Consider the following 21,893-nt stretch of genomic DNA (forward strand, 5'->3'; position numbering starts at 1 on the left):
TACTTCTTCATGATAGAAGTCTTATTTCCCTAATTTAAGCCTGAAAATGCTTTATACTTTTGCTAAACCACAACACTATCAGACACTTTTACACTTATACAGTTATACCCTATAACACTTATACACCTCCATCCTTACACTCAGGCATATTCTTGCTACAAGAATATGGTTTTTAAAGACCTTATTCACAGTCTGACCTAGGCAGAGTTTCATTGCTCTGATGTGTTCTCTAATGGTCTTAACACTGTATAAACTGCAAATCTGTTAATTATTGATGTACTGCAGTAGATAAATATCTTTATATTCCTTACCTAGTAACAGATAGCATGTACTCTAGTAGGCGAAATTTAGACTACAATCACCTTCCCCAAATTTATACAGAAGAAAAGGACATTACTAGAGATGACTACATGTAAAGGACTTTTGGACAGATATAAATATGCATTCTTTGGAGGTGGTTCACAGGTCAAGATTGAAACTGAAATTTCTCTGAATTTGGAAGGATTTGAATTCAGACTGACTGGCTCATTCCAAATTTCACAGATGAATTAAAGACTCATAAAAGTAAATACAGTTGCATTTGTATTACTGAAATACATTGTTTTCAGCACAGCTCTTTAAACAGGCTATAATACTGTTAACAATTTAAGAAAGCTCCAGCATGTTCTGTATTCTACTGAAGCAGATGAATAATTAATGACACACATGTAAGGTGCAAGCTTTGCCTTACTCATTCAGCAGATTAATCCGTTAGCAGTGCAGTTTTTTAGGTGGCAGTAAGGCTATTTTCAGCAAACAAACATGTCTTTACCATTCTCCTAAAAAAGTAACAGTCACTCTAATTGCAATATATATAATTAAATTCTGTATTCATGAACTCATCAGTTTGTCACTTCAGAGGCACTTTCCAAGATAACACAACTACAATGAAAGACAATTAGCCCTCTGTCAAATTTATTTCCAGGTGAGAGGTCATGGAGTAACTAGGACAAGAGAATGAGGATAGACTGTTCCATAATATAAGCCTTTGCTGGGAAATGATTACAGTATAAAACAAGAACAGGTAAAGGAGCATTAGAGCTAATATCCAGAATGCTGTACAGACATCCATTATTTAAAACCTTTCTATTCACTTTAACTGATTTTAACTACACATTAATTAGCCTTGCAAAAGATGAATTTACCCCATCCAAGTACACTAAGAGATAATTTGAAAATAACAGTGCAAAATTTCCAGAAAAAAGGGAAATCCTTTAATGTAATGTGTGTATGTATATAATTCCCTTAGAGATAGCCTAAACTGAAGCCAACCTCTGCTTACCAGCCTTTATAGATGCTTAAATTCAGATCTAAAGTTGAAAAAGTAGCACAGACAATTGTGGCTTAATGTTGGTACTGTAAGTTCCAGGACAAAGCAAGGGAGCACAGGAGATTACTTCTGTTCCATAGAAAGGAACATATGTCGTGTTGCCGCCACTGTGGAATAGTATTGACCTTTTGCTATTAGGAACTCTCTGAGCATACTAGGAGCTCTACCTGCCTGCCTTCAACTCATTCAAAAAATTAGTAAACCAACTGAAATCTGCCTAAGATGTTTTCCATTTCTGTATTTTCTATTTTTAAGAAGAACTTGAACAAAGAACATTTTAAAAGGCCAGCATAAAGAGAAAATCAGGGCAGGAAATGTTCAAAGGTCCTAATTTCACCACATTTACAGCAAAGCCCACTGTCTTAGAAAGGCTAAGAACATGTTCAAATTGTAAATTCTAGGGCTAGAAATTATTTAAATGCGTCTACATGAACATCCAAACTAGAAAGTCATCCTACACTTAAACCTGAATATTTTCTAAATACATCCATTAAAAGCTGGTGTTTTGAAAAATCATCATTCATCACATCAATGAGAAAACTGAATTTAAAATCTTGACTTAAATTTCCAACTGTACTGGTTGTGAAGAAAATCTTTTTAAAAATTCAACACAGAACCAATGTAATTTTAGGTTTTCCTTTCTCAAATGTTTGGGTGCCAAAAATACTCATCACCATTTGCAGATTCCAGGTGTGAAAAGCTCCCAATCGCCTTGTGTGCTATTGTCAAAGAGTCTGTATTTCCTTCTGACAACTTCTGCAGTTGTTATTACAAAGGTGGTGAAATTTTCTCTGTTGGAAGATGGAGTTAAAAATATAACATTTAGTTTCCAGTTTTATTTTAAAAATATATATGTTTCAAGCTACCACGCTATTTTCAGTTTGCAAGAGAATTCTGTACCAAAATATTATGAAAACCCAAGTAAGGCAATGTTTATCAAAGGAGTGTATTATCTCTCACTAAACCAACTAATTCATGTAGCAAAACCATACAAGTTTTAGGCTCACAAAACCCTCTTCAAGTCCAAAATAGAATTTACAACTTGAAAATTAAATTGGACTTAAAAGCATTTGCATTGAAGTAAACTTCAGTGTTTCTTGATCAGACCAACTAAAATAAGGGTACTCTATATCTTGCCATAGAGAAAGAAAAGCATCTGCATGCACATGACAGGGGGAGATTATATGGTTGTGACACCTATCAGAGAAACAGAATGTAATTTATCACCTTTAGAAAAACAGAAAAAATTCAGTCAGGGGAGAATTAGAATGAGTTATATATCAAAAACTCTATTTAATCCATGATATTTTTACCATGGCATTTTTCAGATGCTTGAGTTAATTTCCTATTTGATCTGTCCCACTAGAGCACAAAGGCTTATGTCAGAAAAAGAATAGAAGTTAGCTGTAGGGAACAGGGAAAGGCTGGACAACTGTGTTGCTTTCAACTGAAACCAGTTGTTGAACTTCAACCTCTGGTGCAAAGCCTTTAATACTATTGTGGGAACCTAACCCTTGGGGAAGTGAAATTCACTCTCAATTTTTTTCCACAACTCCGAGTGAGTTCCAAATCAAAAAGCGGATTGTGAAACCTCATTAATTACTCAAAAATTAATTTTAAAACCCTAAAAGTGTCACCTGTTTAAAAAAGAAACATCTGTATTTCTGCGTCTTAGATTCACTAGGACTGTTGTGGTATTGACAACAAACCTAAATAGAACTAGAACCATGGACTTTTGCAATAAAAATTTGTTTTACTTCTCAAGCCTTCTTCAAAGAAACTTGAAAATGGAAAGTCAGTTCACCTTAATTATACAAGGTTTTACAATAATAATTTTTTAAGATCCTAAGAAAATTTTCATTGTAGGAAAGTGGTAGTGAAGTGTGGTTTTGAACAAAGACAGCTTGAAGTCAAACAATTAAGATATTTTAAACAGTGGCGCAGTGTTATAATATCAAACTAATTATAGTCTGGATTTATCAGCAAAATTAAAATCTTTGCTTCCAGTTTTTTGAAATGTTGGAATAGCAAGTCATTCTTTTAGGATAAACTCAGAATATTAATATTTCACCATTTATATTCCAAGAAATAATATAAATTGATCTTTTAAGATGCTCCAAACTATTGACCTTTTGACTAGTACTATATATTATTTCATAAATCCATTTTCTCAGAAAAGAAAAATATAAATGCCCAGCACATGCATACAACACACAACTAGAGGAGACAAGAAGGCAAGCAATACACTGCTCTGAAGAACTTCTGCCAAAGCCTATGAAACTTTTCAGAGTAGATACACAGCAATTTACAGAGAAGAGCTGCTGCTAAGGACTGTGTGAGAATGATGCAAGGGAATATACACAGCTAAATACTTAATCCAAACAACTAAAGTTCAGGGCAAACTCTAATTATAAATGGAAATAACACTTAACTTTTTGGAAAATACAAGAAAATTTGCAGAGAAACTTTGATGAGACATTCAGATAGACAGCATGTGAATCGCAAAATGTTATCTGCACAGACAGCATTCAAGTGATCAAGAGGGCTGCCAGTGGCACAGAAGCAGCACAGCTGGCAGCCACAACTGCTCTCACAGCATTGTGCTCAGCCTGCAGCACCAGCCATGAAGTGACCTGGACTCACGAACAAAACCTGAGCATTCTCTTGATATATCAGTGTATAAAGCACATCACAAAGACATGGTGAGTGAAGCCTGACAGCTTGCTAAGCAGAACAGGAAAAAGAACAGAGGAAAAGATCTTTTTTCAGTCTGTAATGTCTGATCTCTTAGCATCCTTATCTTTAGGGCACATAACTAAATCTGCTGCAGTATTGTGATAAAGAGAAGACACAGGCTGTGAGTAGATAGGTGTGCCATCTCCTTAAATACAGCTCTTAAATAAAGCTCTGCTTTTTGCTAATGTGTGAAATGAGGACAGCAACTACTACACCAAGCAGGATGACTCCAAAAGAGCCTAGCTGACAGGAGGAACATGAGGGAGTCCACACAGTGCAGGACATCTACCAAACTCTGACAGGACTCCTCAGTGAGGGGAACATACACCCACCCTGCCACACAACACAGCAATCCCTGACAAAGTTAAGGAGGAAGACACAGCATCATGTTACAGTTTATGCAGTAACACCTCAGTTGTTCAAGGAGCATTGTGCTTTTCAGCAGCAGATCAAGACCACTAAAAAAGTCAGGCACAAAGATGAAAAACCACAGTGACACTCTTGCCAAGACCAATTCAACACTGCTGTCAACACCCCTAACACCAGGGAGTAGGATACAGCCACATAAGTGGGTCCTTATGCACTGCCAAATGACAGGAGCGGTGGAAAATGGCTTAGTGCCTGGCTCTGGTGAAGGAAGGAGGCACTAAGGCAGGTGAATAAACATATGATATATTGCCAGCAGAGCAGCACAAGTAGCTACTTTATCTTCAGTTTGGCATGGCTGTACAGAGAGGTTCTGTACAGTGCCAGGAAGCCTCTCTTGTTCACAGAATATTACACAATCATCACACGGGCTCAGGCAACATCAAATCTACAAGTACAATACACAAGAACAAAGGAGATGGCTGTATCTCATCTAAGACTGCCTAACCAGTTTGTCCCTAAAAAATATTGGTGCTGGAAACTACAAAGGTACAGGAGCTTCAGTCAGCAATGTGGTTTGGTCAGAGTATGCGCTTGTTTTATAGCCGCAGTTGAAGGTGGCTTCAAGCAACAGTGACTGAAACTTGAGCTCCTAATCCAAGGTCCTTCAAGGTTTGAAATGGAAGACAGGTATTAAAGAACCAAAATGGAACTTTGGCAAAGGTATTTAAAGTTGGGACAAATCCAAAAATATCAACTTAATTTGCAGCAGAAAAAAAATTGGGTCAGACAGGAGAAAAGCAGATAGCATGGACAGCTAATCAGAAGAGGAGACAGGCTGCATCAGACCAAAGATCCACCTAGTCCAATCTTCTGTCCCTGACTATTGCCAGCAGCTGATGTCTAAGGAAAAATACAAAGACACACAAAGGATGTGATTATCCTTGCCAGAATATTTTCTGGGGATATAGCAAGCTGGGACACAAAACACAAAGTGCCAAGGATGGTATTTAACTTTTTTTGTCTCCAAGTTCATCAGAACTTTTCTGAACCATGAAAACGTTACCACCCATAATGCTCATAAAGCAAATTGTAACCTAACTCCATGCTTCCATGCTGTGGGAAGCACATCTTTGTTTCCAGTTTGTCTTTCGCTAGTTACATTTGAGATTCATTAACCCTTGTACAGGAAGGCAGTGTATGGTTGCTCCCTGTTCACCTTTCAGTCCTATACAGGGAATACACCCCTACCATATGCCCCCTCATTTACCTCTTCAACTATTTGGTCATTCACAGATTTTGATCATCATCTGTGTGCTTTTTCCAGTTCTACTACATCCCCTCTGAGATCCGGAGACCAGCATTGTTAGTAAGCACTAACCTATTATTTTCACAGAACCTGCAAAACCACATTCAAAAGAATGAAGTTCACCACTGAACATTTTTAAATTATTTATCCTATGTGAACTGCTTTATGATTATTTTCATTCATCATTACCTCAGAGTAGCAAGGTCTTTCTCCAGTTCTCCATCTTCATATTTGCTAATTTTAATACCCTTGTATCACCAGACTATGTAATTTCAGTATTTGCATCTTGTCAAGATCATCTGTAAATATACAGTACAGCACAGAGAGCTACCCTTTTTAGGCTGATGAGTTATCATTTATTAAGATCAATATTTTCACTCAGGTTCCATTAAAAAATATTTATCCACAAAGTGTTCACATATAGAAAACCTGACTCACCATCTTCCATCTGGATCATTAACAGCTCTGCTTTCAAATTTGGAATGGATTCCTTGGGTACCTAAACACAATGCTCCCTCAAAATAAGGAGACGGACAGGATGGGGCCTTGAACAACCTGGCAACCATGGCGGGGCTGGATCTAGATGATCATTAAAGTTCCAATCCAAACTATTAAAGGGACAATTGAGACAAACTGCTGGGTGACTTCATGGTACTGTATGACCAGGAGATAAAAAGCAAATGAGGTTCTATGCGTGTACATATAAAATTATGTATATCAGAAAAATAATAACTAACTGTTATTATTAAACACATGAACATATCTTAAGTGTTCACTAAACACATGAGAAACTATTAGCAATCAAGGATAAGATCTTGTTATTATGATATAAGAAATATTGTAACTAAATATTCAGAAAGAAAAGATGGCAACTCAATGCTAAATAGCAGTCCAAAAAAATCAAATCTTAGGAATTCAGACAAAGCAGACGACAACATGAAGATCATGTGTATATCCATGGTTCACTAATATATTGAGTATTGTATACAATAGCCCTTCCTATCTCAAAAAAAAAAAAAAAAGAAAATAGAACAAGACAATCAGGGATACAGACTAGTTTCCACACGAAGTAATGACATAACTTTTTTCAAAGGATGATGGGAAGTGGAGAGAGGTACTTGACAGAGGTCTACAAAATTATTAGGGAGATATAGAGTTTAGCTAGGAATCAGCTATTTATGATGTCATTTAATAAAGCAAGAAAAAACCAAAACAAAATAGGTCAGCAGGAGCCAGACTCAGAGAAAACTAATCTGTGAAACTTCTTGCAAAAGGATATTGTGAGTACTAAAAGTTTACAATGGTTCAAGTGAACAACAGTCAACTACATGAAAAAGAAAACTACTGTGGGTTACTGAAAATACATATTAAGTATATTTAGTGCAGGCAGTCCCTTACTAAAAAAACGGGAAAGAACTAGAGGGAACTATAATTTATATTATCTGTGGTCTTGTACTTTTCCTTAGGCATCCATGTATGACTACTGCTGAATACACATCTTGACTCTACTCTAGAATTTTACATTCATACATTATGTTTGGGAAGATGGAGAGAGGACAGAGAAATTATGCTCCCTGTACAACATAAATTTAAATTATTTGAACTAATGAGATGCAACTCAAAATATTGTGCATAATTTTCTGTCAGTTACTTGAAAGAAGCTTCCACCCTAAAAGTGTTGACTAGCTAGCTGTTATGGGAATGGCATCATAAAGCAAAACAATTCAACTCAAGTAAACTCTTCTTCTTTGGCACTTATGTGAAGTTATTTTGAAAAAAATATATTATAAACACTCAGAAACTCCAAATATCATTTGTTCTATCACTTCAACTTCTATTTTACACATGTTCTCCCTTCCACTTTGTGTTGGGTTTTGCGCTGTCTCAGTGTTTCCATACAGATTTTCTTGCCTCTGCCTCACTTCAGAAAATACTTGGAAATGCCTCTAATCTTTATACTCAAATAATTTGATAGCTTGAATGCAGAGAACTAATATATTAGTCCACATTTCCTAACCTCAAGACTATCTGTATCTTAATAAAGTTGGTGCAGACATCCAGGGTCAGATTTTTGACAATGAAAATTCACAGAATATATTTTAAATCACTGACAGTCAGATACAGCAATGTTACAGTTTGAATAGAAAGAAAAAGTTAATGTAAAAACTGATTGTTACTTCTGGCAGTTGCAAAACATATGACAGTAATTTTTATATAGGTAACAGGACAAAAATTTTAGACTGCTAAATGCCTGAGCTTCCAGAGAAACAAACATATTAAAAACCACAACAAATGTGATTTTTCTATCTACTTTGTTACTTCAAGGAACTCTCAATACTTTAATTTACCAAAAAAAAAAAAAAAATTAAATCTCTTATGAATAGCCATAAACAATTGCTGTAAAAGAACTGCAAAGACTTATGATTCTCTTTCCACAAATAAGTTACTATGTAAAACTGATGAAAAAAAGGACAATAATTTCCAAAATCTTGTTGCCACTTGATACAATATTCACATCTCTTAATATTCTTTTCACTTTTCTAAATGGTTTTGGTAGGATATTCCTCAACATTTATCTAAATTCTAGTATTTTCTACCTTTCCCATAGAAAACACATTACAGGCAAATCCTGACTACATCCAATACCGTGGAAGCTTGCTTTGTTTTGGATTAAGGCATTTTTTCCCTCATTTCATTCAGCACATATACACCTATTTATGACATGGCACTACTTGCATAAAAGAAAGAAGTCTACAAAGATTTCTACGTTGTTTGCTAGAGAAGTGATCACACACTTTTAGTGACACAGAACTTCCTTCCCCAAGGAGATTAGGCTTTTACCACATCATGAAATATTTAAAACCATACAAGACCCTACAGCACGCAGCAAAAAACAGGGCAAAAGTATCCTTTTTAATTCATTTGTTGGTCACTATCAGTTGTCAAGGCTGATAAAAGGACAATCTGTTCCTGGACATTTTGTTGAGCTGGTAGCTGGTGATGGGAACAAGAGAAGAGATTCAAGTTTCACGTGCGTTTTCAGAAGTTTTATTAAAGTGTTGATGGCTGCAGTATTGAATTGCAAAAAGTGATTTTAATTTGCTTCCATCTGGCAGCTAGTAAATAAGATTTCAATAACCACTAACAATTGTTCAGTAATAATTTTAAAGCTGAAAATTAAAAAAAAAAAAGCATGAGAGAGGCTTACATTTACTTCTAAGAGAAAAAGCACTCATGGATAGAGCAATAGTCATATCCTCAAAATATTAAAATAGTTCAATCAACTAGCTAGAGATTTCTTTCTTTGTGTGTGTGTGAACTTAAATTGCCATGCATATGGTGATGCAGAAAAAATTAGGCATATTTATCAAAACATGCCACAGATTAAAAAAAAAAAAAAAAAAGGAAATTGCTTCCCATCACCATGTTTAGACTATAACATACAATTTACATACATGAAGCCTAAATAAATAAACAAATCCTCTGGGTTTGCCTTTAATACATAACAGCTGCCTCCTTCAGGTTCCCTTACATTTCAGATCCAACACTCTGCTCTAGCCTTTGCCTTCACACTACACAGAACAGCAGCCATGTCAAGAAATCCCAGCTCTTGCTTGAGAGCCAAGCAGCACAGCAGAAGGGCATCCAAACCTCTCACCAGAAAGGGCCTGAGGAAAAGGAATTAAATGGGAAAAGGAGTGAGAAGGAGGATGGTGCTACATGTTCTAACTAACACCTTCATGCTTCTCTCACATTTCTAGTTTCTACTTCCTCATAATTGCTGAGGTGACCATCAAAGAGCTTCTTCTCTGTTCAAGATTCTCAGGTATAACTGCATCAAAGCAAAAATTAGTTCAGGAAATCAGAAACATAGATTATTTATAATACTGCTATGCTAACATACTTTTTTATAAAGAATATGACACATTTTTTGATACATATCTATATATATAAATTACATGCATGTGGTTTTTTATGATATACACATATATGTTTACATTATTTACATATTTATTCCATGTACACTACTATTTTTTTTACAGAAATACAGAACTTTGTAACTCTATCAATGAGGACTTATGTCTTCAACCACAACTACTTACAAACAATGGCAGCAAATTTGGCAATGTAGCTACATATAGATTCAAATGAATATGCCCTAACACTTACCAAATGGGTATGATATTTTTAAAAGTGAATTACTAAAGTAATGGGAGAGGGGTATGTTTAATAACAATAATTTAAACCAGTGCTATCACTGATCATCTTTACAATATTAAAAAAAAAAAGTGGTGCAGACAAAAAGGCAGAACTTTGTGGGTCATGGAGGAAAGACTTAAACTAATATCTGCAATAATACTAAAGTTGTTTATAGATGTTTAGTGCTACTTTCCAGATTCATCTTTGGAGGCTGCTCTATAGGATTCTCTTGAGACGCTTGGTGAAAGTTGTTAAGCTACAGGCAGAATAATGGTTTTTGCCTTTTATACACTGTCTGAAAATTCACCATAATGCACAGTGAATGCTAATGCACTTACAAAAGTGCCGTGCTTGTGGGTGGTATAGGTGCATTTCGTATAATTTGGACAGCAAAGAATCTGGTCCCAATGATGAATTTATCATGACTGGAGATGTTAAAAAGCCAGCAGCTGTGGCTCAGGGAAAACTTTCACAGTAGAGTTTTTTTCTGATATAAGCAGCAAAGGCATATAGGCTATCTGTGCAAGTCCCAGGATGCAGTGATAGGAGATGAGACACTCCTGTCAGCGGCAGCCCCCTGTCAGTAGCGAAGCCATCAGGGGCTTGCCAGCGGCTCAGCACCCTGGCCAGCTCCGGCAGCTCCGGGCGGGCAGCGAGCGGGGCCAGGCCGGCACGGCGCCCCGAGCCCCGCCGCTGCCTTCCAGTGGACCACAGATATTAATGAGATGCTACCAGGTCAGACAGAATGTTCAGAAGGACGCATGTGAATAATTTGTATCTTAATAGGAATTTTCAAGGAGATCTCTGATTTAAAGGTTCCTGAAACATAGAACACTCCACAAGATAACTGATGTTAAAGTTTGGAAAGGATAAATTAAACTACTTTGTTAACTATGGGCCACCAGCTCAACATCAATTCCAGACAAACAAGGGGACTTGACTAATAAAGAACTAAAGGAAGACACTATAGCTATGGCCATTTAATTAAGTTCCCTGTCCTACCAAACTAACTTTTTACTATGGCATTACAAGTTTGGTCTGTAAGGAAAATAGTTATTATGGAACTTCTACTTCTGTAAGACATCTAAGTTTATATCACACTGTAGTGTCTTTCAGCCAGAAAATCAATAGATCATACACAAAATAATAGGTCCCAAAATATAAGTGAACTGAACAAATATCTCTCTAATTAGGAATCCATAGGAATCCATTTCCTACTTAATACTGAAACATTTTTTACTCAGGAAAAATTATGAAGTTTGTAGTTGATACTGAGATCAGGAAGTGATAAAGGGCAAATGGCATCAAGAGGTTGCACAGACAGCAACCAAACTACACACGTGCCAGCTTAGATAAAACAAGATTTTATCCATCAAGGACCAAAGAATAAATGGAAACATTGCCTAACACAAAGGAGTAATCCATTATTGCTGATATATGTATTTGCTGGATTACTAAAGTTATGACAATTATGGATGAATAGGCAAATAAATACTAAGAGAGATCATAATACCTCTCTATCCTCATTGAAAGATTGCTGCTACAATATTATATCCCATTCTGGTGTCCAGAATTATGAAGCTCAGTTCCTTCAGTTTATCTAATAGAAATTGCTTTAGTCAAGGAAATTGCAAAAGATCTTAATTCTGACACACAAATCATACAAGTTAAAGGTCAAATCTTTAGATTCCTTAAATGCATACAAATATCTCCAAGATCTTTAGTTTTCATTAATAAAAATACTCTACTAATAGAATATCTCATTCACTCTTTCAATGGATTCCTCATGACTGACAATTCTTAAAAGACAGCACAATGATTTTCTACACTATATACCCTTATTCAACTACTGCTAGCACACATAATTCAGAGAAGCCCTAGGGAAGCTGGTTTTACACATAAAGTTAGCCTCAATAATCACAACAATTCCTTTGGTCTTCACACAGTCAGACTGAGTACAGTGATGAGGCTTTTGTCTTTGGAAGTTAATTATATGAGCATATTTCATTATGCAAATACAATTATCCTAGGCATATTTCATTTGCTGGGACTGTCTTAAGTTCAGAAAAAACATTCCAGGGATCAGTTGAAAAAAAAAAAACATGGCAGAACGATGAGGCACGAAAATCAGTAAGCTTATGTATTACAAAAATGGGGGTCAAGAGGCTCTCAAAAATTATAACTTCCTACACATCAGAAGAGTGCAAGATCAGATTTTAAGTATCTTCCAAACCAATGTACAATTATTCCTAAAAACAAAAGAGCAAAATTTCTCAGAAACTTTTACAGGCTTTCAGTTTATCCCTTACTTAAATAATAAAAAGTATTGAATAACAGCGTTACACGTTTTAGGAAATATGGGCTGTATGTAAATAAAGACATTGAATTCCAAATCCCTCCAAATTAAAGCCAGGCTACAAAAATAATCCTGATTGTATTGCTGACCTATAACCCACCATATTTGTATATTTTAAATGTTTGAACACTTGATCTATACAAATAATTGTCTAACACTGGAAATTTTACTTCAGATTGACTGAGAGGAGATTTAACTTTGTAGATATGGAAACAGTTACACATGACATCATTATGGCAAAGTGTAATAACCCTACACTGATAACAGTATTCTAGAAGTTCTTGAATTTACATAAAGGAAATACAGTTCTATGGTGGTTTTTTAAAAAGTCATTACATTTGCTTGAAGCATATTCAGCTTTAAACTGTGGTGAGATACTTCTGCATTTTAAAATTATCATTTAAACAACAACTAATTTCAACTCTATAAGAGCATAATGTAGACACACAATCATATGGCAAGCAGGGTTATGAGATTTCTGTTGAGGAAGAGGACACATTCAATGATATGGGTGAAATCTATGTACAGTCAGTGGGTTTTTTTGTAATACCAGAAGCGAGAATATAAATAATACAGTTAAGAGTAGTAATATCTACATTCTTATTTATTAAGACCACGACTGAGCTTTTATGTGTTTCAGAGTAAGAAATATAAAAGCACTTCATAATATGCCAACACCAAATATGACCAACATCTACTGCATGGCTACTCGTATGTCGGTCACAGTCCTGATTCAGACCATAAATCAATTCCGCCCAAACCTTTACTCCAGGAAAAAGAAATATTTCAGTGAGCAGGGCCTTACAATAGAATTGAAGTATTAACTGCCAGTTCCAACAAGCCAGACAAAGTACAGCTGCTCCCTGATTACAAGAGGAAAATGGACTGATCAAGGAAAGATACATACAGAAGCACTGCCACATGACTGAGGTATCCTGGGCTCAAAATTAATGAAATATATCAGAACAACAGGAAGAAATGTCCAGCCTGAAATTAGCATGCTGTCCATATTTCCTTCAAATTAACAGAGAAGAAAATGCACCATCACCTCAAAGCAGCCTTTCACATAAAATGTTCCTCTTTCTCTTGTGTCCTCCCTGAACTGACAATAGGCAGGAAAACCTGTCAGCTGAGCACGCAGGCTACAGTAAACGAAAGGATCTGGTTATGACTATCTCAGCTATGCATTCAGGGTGAAGTTGCACATAACAGCATGACCTAGCAAGAGTTACAAACAGATATCAGCCAAAAAACAATACAAACAACTCCATTTTTACAATCATTCTCTGCCAAGTTAGTGAGTTGACTCAGTGTAGCTCAGAGATCAAAAGAAAAGGCTCAGGCAGAGAACATAATTTTCCATTTAAAAGCAGTAGCCAACTGTTTGGTTTAACAATAATGCACATTTTGATCTGCAGGAGCTAATGTGTGGAAAATATTCTTATATCTATGTACATCCATAAAAAAATAACAAGTATTACCAGACAGTCAATAACAGAGCTTCTTTCCTGCACACATCTCCTTCACTGTAAGAGGAGTAACCCTTTACTGGGGTTTGCTCCTCAGCTTCAGCATCAATTTCTTAGTTCTTGGCTGGTCAAGACAAGACCTGACTGGCTTAGCTAGCACGTTGCTCCACAAGACCAGTCAATCCTTTCTTCATACTTATCTATCCTGTGATTCTTTCAAGATTTTTCTCTAACCAGATTAATTATTCAACAGGCTTTCTCACTGGATACACTGTCTTGCTCAAAACTGTAGAACTGTAATTTCACCCAAAACTATCACGATTATTAGAATAATCTCTGGATCTTAATGAAAAAGCACAAAACGTCACACAGAAAAAGAACAGTGATCCAATGTCAATTCCTTTTCTTTAACTCTCAGAGTGTAACATGACAGTTTGTTCTAGGCTGACTTGACTCAGGGAATTATACTTTGATTTTATTTATAGACTACTGCAGATGGAAAATCAAAGCATTACATATGAACAGGGCATTTAATTCAATCAAACTCAAGGAATACAGAGTCATTCTTCATCTGACACATTTTCTATCAGTTTATAATGCCCATTCTAGATCTATTAAGCTCAAGATGCTGATAAATGAAAGACAAGAAAATAATTATTTCAAGGCAGCATATAACTCAAGAATACAAATACATCCTAAAAAGTCACCAGTTTGATGCTGAAAAGTATATTCTATTTACAGATCACTGCCTCCCTTTTTTTTAATTCTTCAACACTGCAAAGCTAGAGTCATACTTCATATGCTCAAAGTCACACTGCTTGCCACGAGTGGCATTTGAAGCATTACTATGGTGACAAGTAAATTGACAGCTACGAGACACATCCTGCTGATACACCACGTAACCGAGCAATCTAATTCTTACTATGTTGAACAACATTGTATCAAATAAGTGCTGTTAAAACCCTCACAAAACGTTAGTACTCTGAGACAGAGCATGACAAAAGCAACAAATAGTATCTAAGAAAAATCTGGGAAGTGACAGAAAGCAGAACTAACCCCCTCTCAGAATCAATAGACAGCTGTTGACTAAAGACAATTCCCAACTACTAAAAAGACTCAAGCTCTCTCAAGATCTCTCCTAACTGTGGATGACTCTAGTGGAACAAATTTTGTGTAACTTCAGTTGTGAGAGAAGTGTATAAAAAACATAAAATTATTTCTGTATAAAGAGACCAGGATGACACAAAATCTGGTTTTTTACATTTTTCTGCATGCAAACTCCACATTAGTAACCTGTCCCTGCAACAAGTAACAAGTCCCTTTGTAACACCCTGATAGAAAAATATGGCTACATATTAAAGAAACTTGACATCCTCTACAAGCTCTCAAAGCAAGTTCAGCATATTTTATTCTTCCTTTATGCATCAGACAGCTTTGTACAGGAAAGAAAATTACTGTCCTCATCAGTACCATCAGTGATCTGGCAAACTTCATCCCTGAAAGAGGCCTTCATCTCTTCCAACTACTCCTGGCACTTAAATGCAAGGCTAAGCTACATACACACAGTTCTCCAAAAGAAAGAATTAGTGGATACAGTTCCTCATCAGTGCAATTCTTAATCATTGAATAATCTCTTCAGACAATAAGCAACAGCACAAAATAACATTTAAATGATGCAATTCTGTGATGAAAAATTCTCAAATACACGGGACAAGAACCACAGAAAAACATGCCTGAACATAACAATAAAAATATTTTTAACTTTTTAACAAAATAGTTTCATTAAAAACACCCAAGACTTCTTGAGTTTCTCAATCTGCCCTCCTTTCCTCACTCCTCTCAGGTTAAATCTTTCCCTTCTCCCCAGAAATCTTCTCAAGTTTTCCAGGATTCATCTCCATTAATTGAAAAAGAATTTTGAATAATAACTGTTCAAAAGTTATGACTTGTACAACATCTCAAAAATGGGAAAAAGAATTCTCAACCAGATCAAGAGGTGAAGTATCAGAAGGCCAGATTTTATTGCTTGAATTTTCCACTACTTAGGTTTCAAGACTAGTGACCTATAAGCTCCTACAGAGAATGATAGACTATAAATTTAAATGGCTAAGAATGGCATCTCAATTTCACAAGCAGCTTAAAAAAAATCCAAGTTACTAGATTCTGTCAAAAGAACACTACTAAACACCTAGCCCTGAAGCAAGGAGAGGGGAATATTCTGACTCTAAAATGTAAATAAATAATTAAAGTTTTAAAGGATAAGTAAAGACAAAGAAGTTATTATGAAAGAACATACAAGATATAGTCACTAAAATCCAGATGAGATAGTACCCAATATTTCTAACAAAAAGAGGGAAGCCAACTTCCTTCTTTCATTCTGCCACTGCATGACAGAGAATACAGTACAAGCATTAGAGCATTCTACTTGAGCATGGAAAGCAGAAAAATGAAACTACTCCATTTAGCTGTACTCTCTTATCCAACTGAAATAGCTCTTATCTCCACTTCTAAAAATTAACACGTTTAATTACCACTTAACTACCCTAGATACTATACTCTTAAACAGAAAAAAAGTCAAGTAAAAGATTTGAGAAAGTTTCTTTCACCCTAATCCTGAACAAGAAGTCAAGTTCAGAACAAGAAAATTTTAAACACACATGACCCATAGCTCTTAAAGTCCTTAAGATAAACCTTGTATTTTGGCAATTTTGCATGTTTTAATTCTTGCCCACCAATGCTTTAACAATCGGCCCTTCAGACTGATCTGCTAGATCCATGGCACAACTCGCTGCTCTGACAGATCAGTCAAAGGAAGCTCTCCCTTGAGGTGAGAGTGTTTTTGCAGAATGAGGGAGGAAGGACAGTGGCTGGTCCATGTACCACAACGCATCCCTGGGAGACCACAACTAATCCTGGGGTCTCCTACTGAAAAGGCAGCTGTTTCTCCTCCCCTCCAGCCTAACACAAAGGCTTTGTGTAGTGCTTCCCCAGAGAAAAAGAAACAGACAAGGCAAGACACAGGAACACACAGAAACTGTCAATCTCCTTTGTGAAGTACCAATTCACTCCCATTAGATAAACAAGCCCTTACTAAAACAGAAAACACAGTAGTACATTAACATACCATACACTGCAACTTCACACACTAAACAAATGCTTAACCTTCTGTACACAAATATCTAGCACTGGTAGAAACTGATCGTTTAGAAACCAGTTTTGAACAAGGAAAACCCCACTCATATCTCTCATCTGTCATACTCAAAAATCTTCTTGATATAATCAGCCAGATTGAGAAAAGCCTCTCTGGGATTTGTGATGTTAGAAGTATCAGAGCCTGCAGTATGCAGCAGCACTACAGTGACCCCACTAAACATAAGTGACGTCACGATATTCCAGTCGCTCAATTTGTTCTTCTCATTCTAACTTCATCCTTCCCAAACAGGAAGTTTAAAAAGATGCTGAGTTTCAAGTAAATAATGGTACATCAGGAATATATTAGAGAAGAACAAAGTATTTTTTAGGGATAATTGGTTCCATCTCCACATTTTTTAAACTGCATCTTGATGCACTGTTTTCAAAGTAACTTTTGACAAATGACTACTCATACTATTGCAGTCAAACTTTCCTATATATAATTTCATTGAAAGGCCAAAAAAATGTTAACAAGTATACCTCTGGCTTAATAAGTTAAGAAAGTTTGTTAAACATAATTCACTCTGAAAGCAAATGAATTATCATCAAAAAAGTATTCAGGACAATATTAACACAAAATAAAAATGCTGGGTATCTTTTTATCATGAATTCATACAATAAAGACTTCAAAAAACATGATGAAAATCAAACAAGAGTAGTAAAATACATCCTAACCTTTTGTTTTCTCAACCCTTCTGTTCTTAAAATGAACTTACATACCTACAAGCATAGCTAGCATGTGTTCAACAGAGGCATGGCATGAACTACACAGAATCCATTTTAAAATCTACTCATTTTTTCCAGAACCATAACACAAAAACTAACCACACACTTTAAGGCTAACAAGATACTTAAATGAATAGAGTATGATTTATTTTTAGGCTGTCAACATTCCTGCAATATAGTTTATTAATTCAGAACATTTAAGCTGAAATTACACTGGTTCTGCACATAAAGTCTAACTAAGAAAGCCACTACAGGGTATTTTACAACTAATTTTCTATAGCCATTTCCAGCTTAATTATAAATACAGTAGAAGGTTCTCAAAATGCTGTGGTATGCTCCAGGGTCCTTCCTTTGTGTCCATCTCTCTCCGCCCCCACGACAATACATCAATATTATCATCATTTGCACTCCCACTTACACTAGCAGTTGTTTCCAACTGCTCTGGCTCACAGCAGAGGTTACAAACCTCGTAGCAAGCTTTGTCCTCTCATTGCTTTTGCTCTAGAGTGACAACAGAAGCCTAAGGATGCCGCTGCAGCTCCAGAGATCATCTGTAGACTTGGGAACCAGGTGCTTTCCCACTTCCTCTTTGTAAAGCTAAAAGTACGCGCAATAACGTCTTTTTAACGCCGTTACACACGCAGTTCGTGTTCCCCGGAGCGCCGTGGTGCGCTCACCCGCGGCCTAGCCAGGAATATCTGTATGCACGGATCGATGCAAGTGCCGCTAATGGCTCCAGTACTCAGAGCGCCAGGCGACAGACAGCCCGCTTCCCATCCAGCCGTGCCCACACAGCAGCCGTCACACGCATGCCACAACCCAGAGCTGGAAATATAGACGCAGCTATTTTAAAACAGAGATCTTTCGCCGTCAGAACACGTACATTTCTGTACCATTTGCCTTCTTGCACCAAGTGGGAGGGACAAAAAAAAAATAAAAAAAATCTCGTGCCTTTAAATCTGAGTTCTCAGATTTAGAGGCCGGGGCAGCGGTGACTGCTGCTGGAGCCCGCCAAACCTGCCGACCTTAACTCCACGGAGGGGATCGCCCCGTCCTGCCCCGCTGGAATAAGCTCTTCCCGGGGCGGGCCGTGGTCCCCGGAGCTCCCGCGCCCGGCAAACTCTCTCTCCCGCGGGGACAGGAACCGCGACGCGGCTCCCACGCACCAGCCGCTGGGGCTGGGCCGGCGGCTGCCGGAGCGCGCGGGCCGCGGGCCGCGCCCCGCCGAGGCGGCCAGAGCGCCCGCGGGGACGGGGCGCGGGGTAACGGCGGCGGCCGCGGCGCAGCACCGCGAATCCTCACCTGGAACGGGGCCGAGGCGGCGGCTCTTCGAGGCGGGGCGGCGAGTCCCGGCGGCGCCCCCGGCCCCACAGGAGATGGTGTGCGCGGCGCGGGGCGGGGGCTACAGCAGCGCCCCCCGGCCCAGCCTCCGCCCCATGGCGTGCGGCGCGGTCTCTATGGCGACTGCAGAGCCGGGTCGGCCCGCGGGGAGGGGTAACGGCAGCGCGCAGGCGGAGGGCGCTCAGCGGGTCACGGGGCGGCTCGCAGCGCTCCCCATGGGGGTTGAGCCCCTCGCTGCGGCCGCCGCCATCCCTGCGGCAGTGCCGGCCGGAGCCCGGCCGCGCTCACCCCGCGCCGCCGCCCCCGCGCTCGCCCTTCCTCCGCCGCGGCGCCACCGAGCCCGCTGTCCCCCGGGGCACCGCCCACATCCCGTTTCCGGAGCGGTGATTGGGCAGCTGGCGAGATTCCTCACGGGCGATTGGATCTCAGCTCGGTCAATCCGGGCGCCGAGGGCGGGCGCACCTGGACGCGGCGCTGTGCAGTGCGGGGTTGGCTGAGCCGGCGAGTGCCGGTACAACCGCGGCCGCCCCCGCGCAGCCCCAGGACCGAGCTGCGGGATGGGCACCGGAGTCCCCGTTTCCGACGAGCTTCCGAAGGGCAGCGCCCGTGCGGGGGTCGGCGCTGGCCCTGGGCGCTCGCCGCCCCAGGGCCGCTGCCGGCGGGCAGCTGGGTCCTCGTTGCGCTGCCGCCTCCGCCTCAGCAGCCGGGGCTCGGCCGCTTTCCGCACCTGGGCGGGCTGCCCGGGGCCCCATGGGCGCAGGCCGCTGCCCGGCCGCGGATGGGGCTGAGGAAGGAGAGGCCGGGGCGGGGCAGGAGGGTGACCGCGCGTCTCCGGGAGGAGCTCTGTCCCCTTCGGGACACTGCAGACGGCTGTGTTCAGGCTCAGCTCAAATTTGCCCTTGAACATAAATGCCATTCACCATTTGGCTGTACACCTAGGTTTTATTTATCTGAGTTCTGATGGTGCAGCTCATTGTTTCAGAGGAGTTAAAACACCACCTGAAAAGTCATGTGCATCTCCGTTGCTCCGTTGTGCATGTCTTATGGTTGTCAAAGTAACCACCCCAGGACTCCTGGCACCAGACTTCATCTCAATAAGTGCAAATCAATGGATGAGATTCTCTTCTCCCAGCAGCTCTGAAGCTGCATGAGAATTTGCCTTTGTCTCCCCACAGTGCTCTGGCAGTTTCTCTGGCTGAGAGCCATCCTAGAGATGAGGCTTTAAATAGTGATCTCAAGGTACAAAAAAGCCTTCAAAGCACAGTGGTAAACCTGTCTCTAACTTACCTAAAGTCTGGAGTGAGGGCTAAAAGTTATGAGAAAAAGATGGTAGCCTTTGATTCAGATGAACACTCTTTTTCTTCATGTACCAAAACTCTGCAAAAGTGTTTATGTTTACAGCCTTAAATAAAAAAAATTATTAATTGCACATTTGTAATGGATTTGTAATGAATTCAGTCATTAAATATCCTCAAGATGTTGATTGAGTTCTCTGGTCATGGGAATGACAGAACATTGTGCTTATGGCTCTGGGGTCACCTGTCAGGGCTACAGGCTGTCACTCAGACTGAGGGTCAAAGTGCCCGTGCTACCAGCTTGTTCCCAAACTGAATTTGTCCAGAAAGTATCCAGAAGTGCTTTATTTTCATGAAGAGGAAAGTAAAGCTTTCGATGTCATTGGGGATGCTTATAGGAAATAACAGAGCATGCTGGAAGAAGGTTACTTGAATGCTAAGGGGAGAAAATAGGACAGGATAATGAAGAAGACACATGGTAGGAAGAGAAGTAAAACTGTGATGCACAGCTGAAATGGATTTCTAAAATAGGGATTGTTAACCTGGGGGGTGGGAATGAAAGAACTATAATAAATGTCACACTGGAGAGGAATGGTTGTTATAGTAGAGGAAATGTATTTGAATATGTGTATAGAGGCTTTGCCCCAGAGGTCCCGGTTGCCCTTGATGGGCTGCAGCTGTGATGTCCTTAATTGGGCTGCAACTGTAACCAATGAAGATGACTGGATAAAAGGGGGTGGGTTAGGCAGTCAGGGAGAGCCTTAGTGGAGCCCTCACCTGGGAGTGGGCAGCATGCAGCAGAAGGAGTCAGTGAAGATCTGCAGCCATGAGAATATGCCAAAGAGGTATGGACTTTTGAAATCTGATAACAGCAATATGGGACTCTAGAGAAATAATAGAAGAACAACAATTGGTGACCCCTACATGATAGTTAACAGAAAATAAGACAGCCGAGAGCTGTGGCGGCCAAGATCTGCAACAGAACAGCCAAGAGCTGTGGTGATGGTTGAAGATAAGCCAGCTGAGAGCTGTGGTGGCCAAGAGCTGCAACAGAACATAGCCTTTGGGTCAAGGAGCTGTGAAAGAGTATGGCCTTTGAGCGAGGAGCTATGTGTGTTGAACATGGCCTGTGAGTCATGGAGAAATATAAGTGTTGAACATGGCATATGAGTCATGGAGAAATATATGTATTATACTTGAACATCTGTACAACTGTTAACTTATATAAAAGAAAAGGGGGAAATGTAGTTGAAGGAATGTATTTGAATATGTGTATAGAGGCTTTGCCCCAGAGGTCCCGGTTGCTCTTGATGGGCTGCAGCTGCGATGTCCTTAATTGGGCTGCAGCTGTAACCAATGAAGATGACGGGGATAAAAGGGGGTGGGATAGCCAGTCAGGGAGGGCCTTGAAGGAGCCCTGACCTGAGAGAGAACAGCATGCAGCAGAAGGAGTTAGTGAAGATCTGCAGCCATGAGAATACACCAAAGAGGTATGGACTTCAGAAATCTAATAACAACAACAGGTTGTGGACAA

General features: G+C 39.3%; 1 protein-coding gene across 2 annotated transcripts in view; it reads right to left on the reverse strand.

The window, feature by feature from the left end:
- Window positions 1-19,341, reverse strand: part of TTBK2 (tau tubulin kinase 2) — an 81,354-nt gene extending 62,013 nt beyond the window's left edge. Inside the window, exon 1 of one of the 2 annotated variants that reach the window (XM_036384493.2) lies at window positions 19,026-19,341. The gene's annotated coding sequence lies outside the window, so the exon portion shown is untranslated. The remainder of the gene's footprint in view (window positions 1-19,025) is intronic. The other variant, XM_036384494.2, reaches the window with a different exon arrangement.
- Window positions 19,342-21,893: the final 2,552 nt, after the last annotated feature.

This window comes from Molothrus ater, chromosome 6, assembly GCF_012460135.2.
Source record: "Molothrus ater isolate BHLD 08-10-18 breed brown headed cowbird chromosome 6, BPBGC_Mater_1.1, whole genome shotgun sequence".
Classification (NCBI taxonomy): domain Eukaryota; kingdom Metazoa; phylum Chordata; class Aves; order Passeriformes; family Icteridae; genus Molothrus; species Molothrus ater.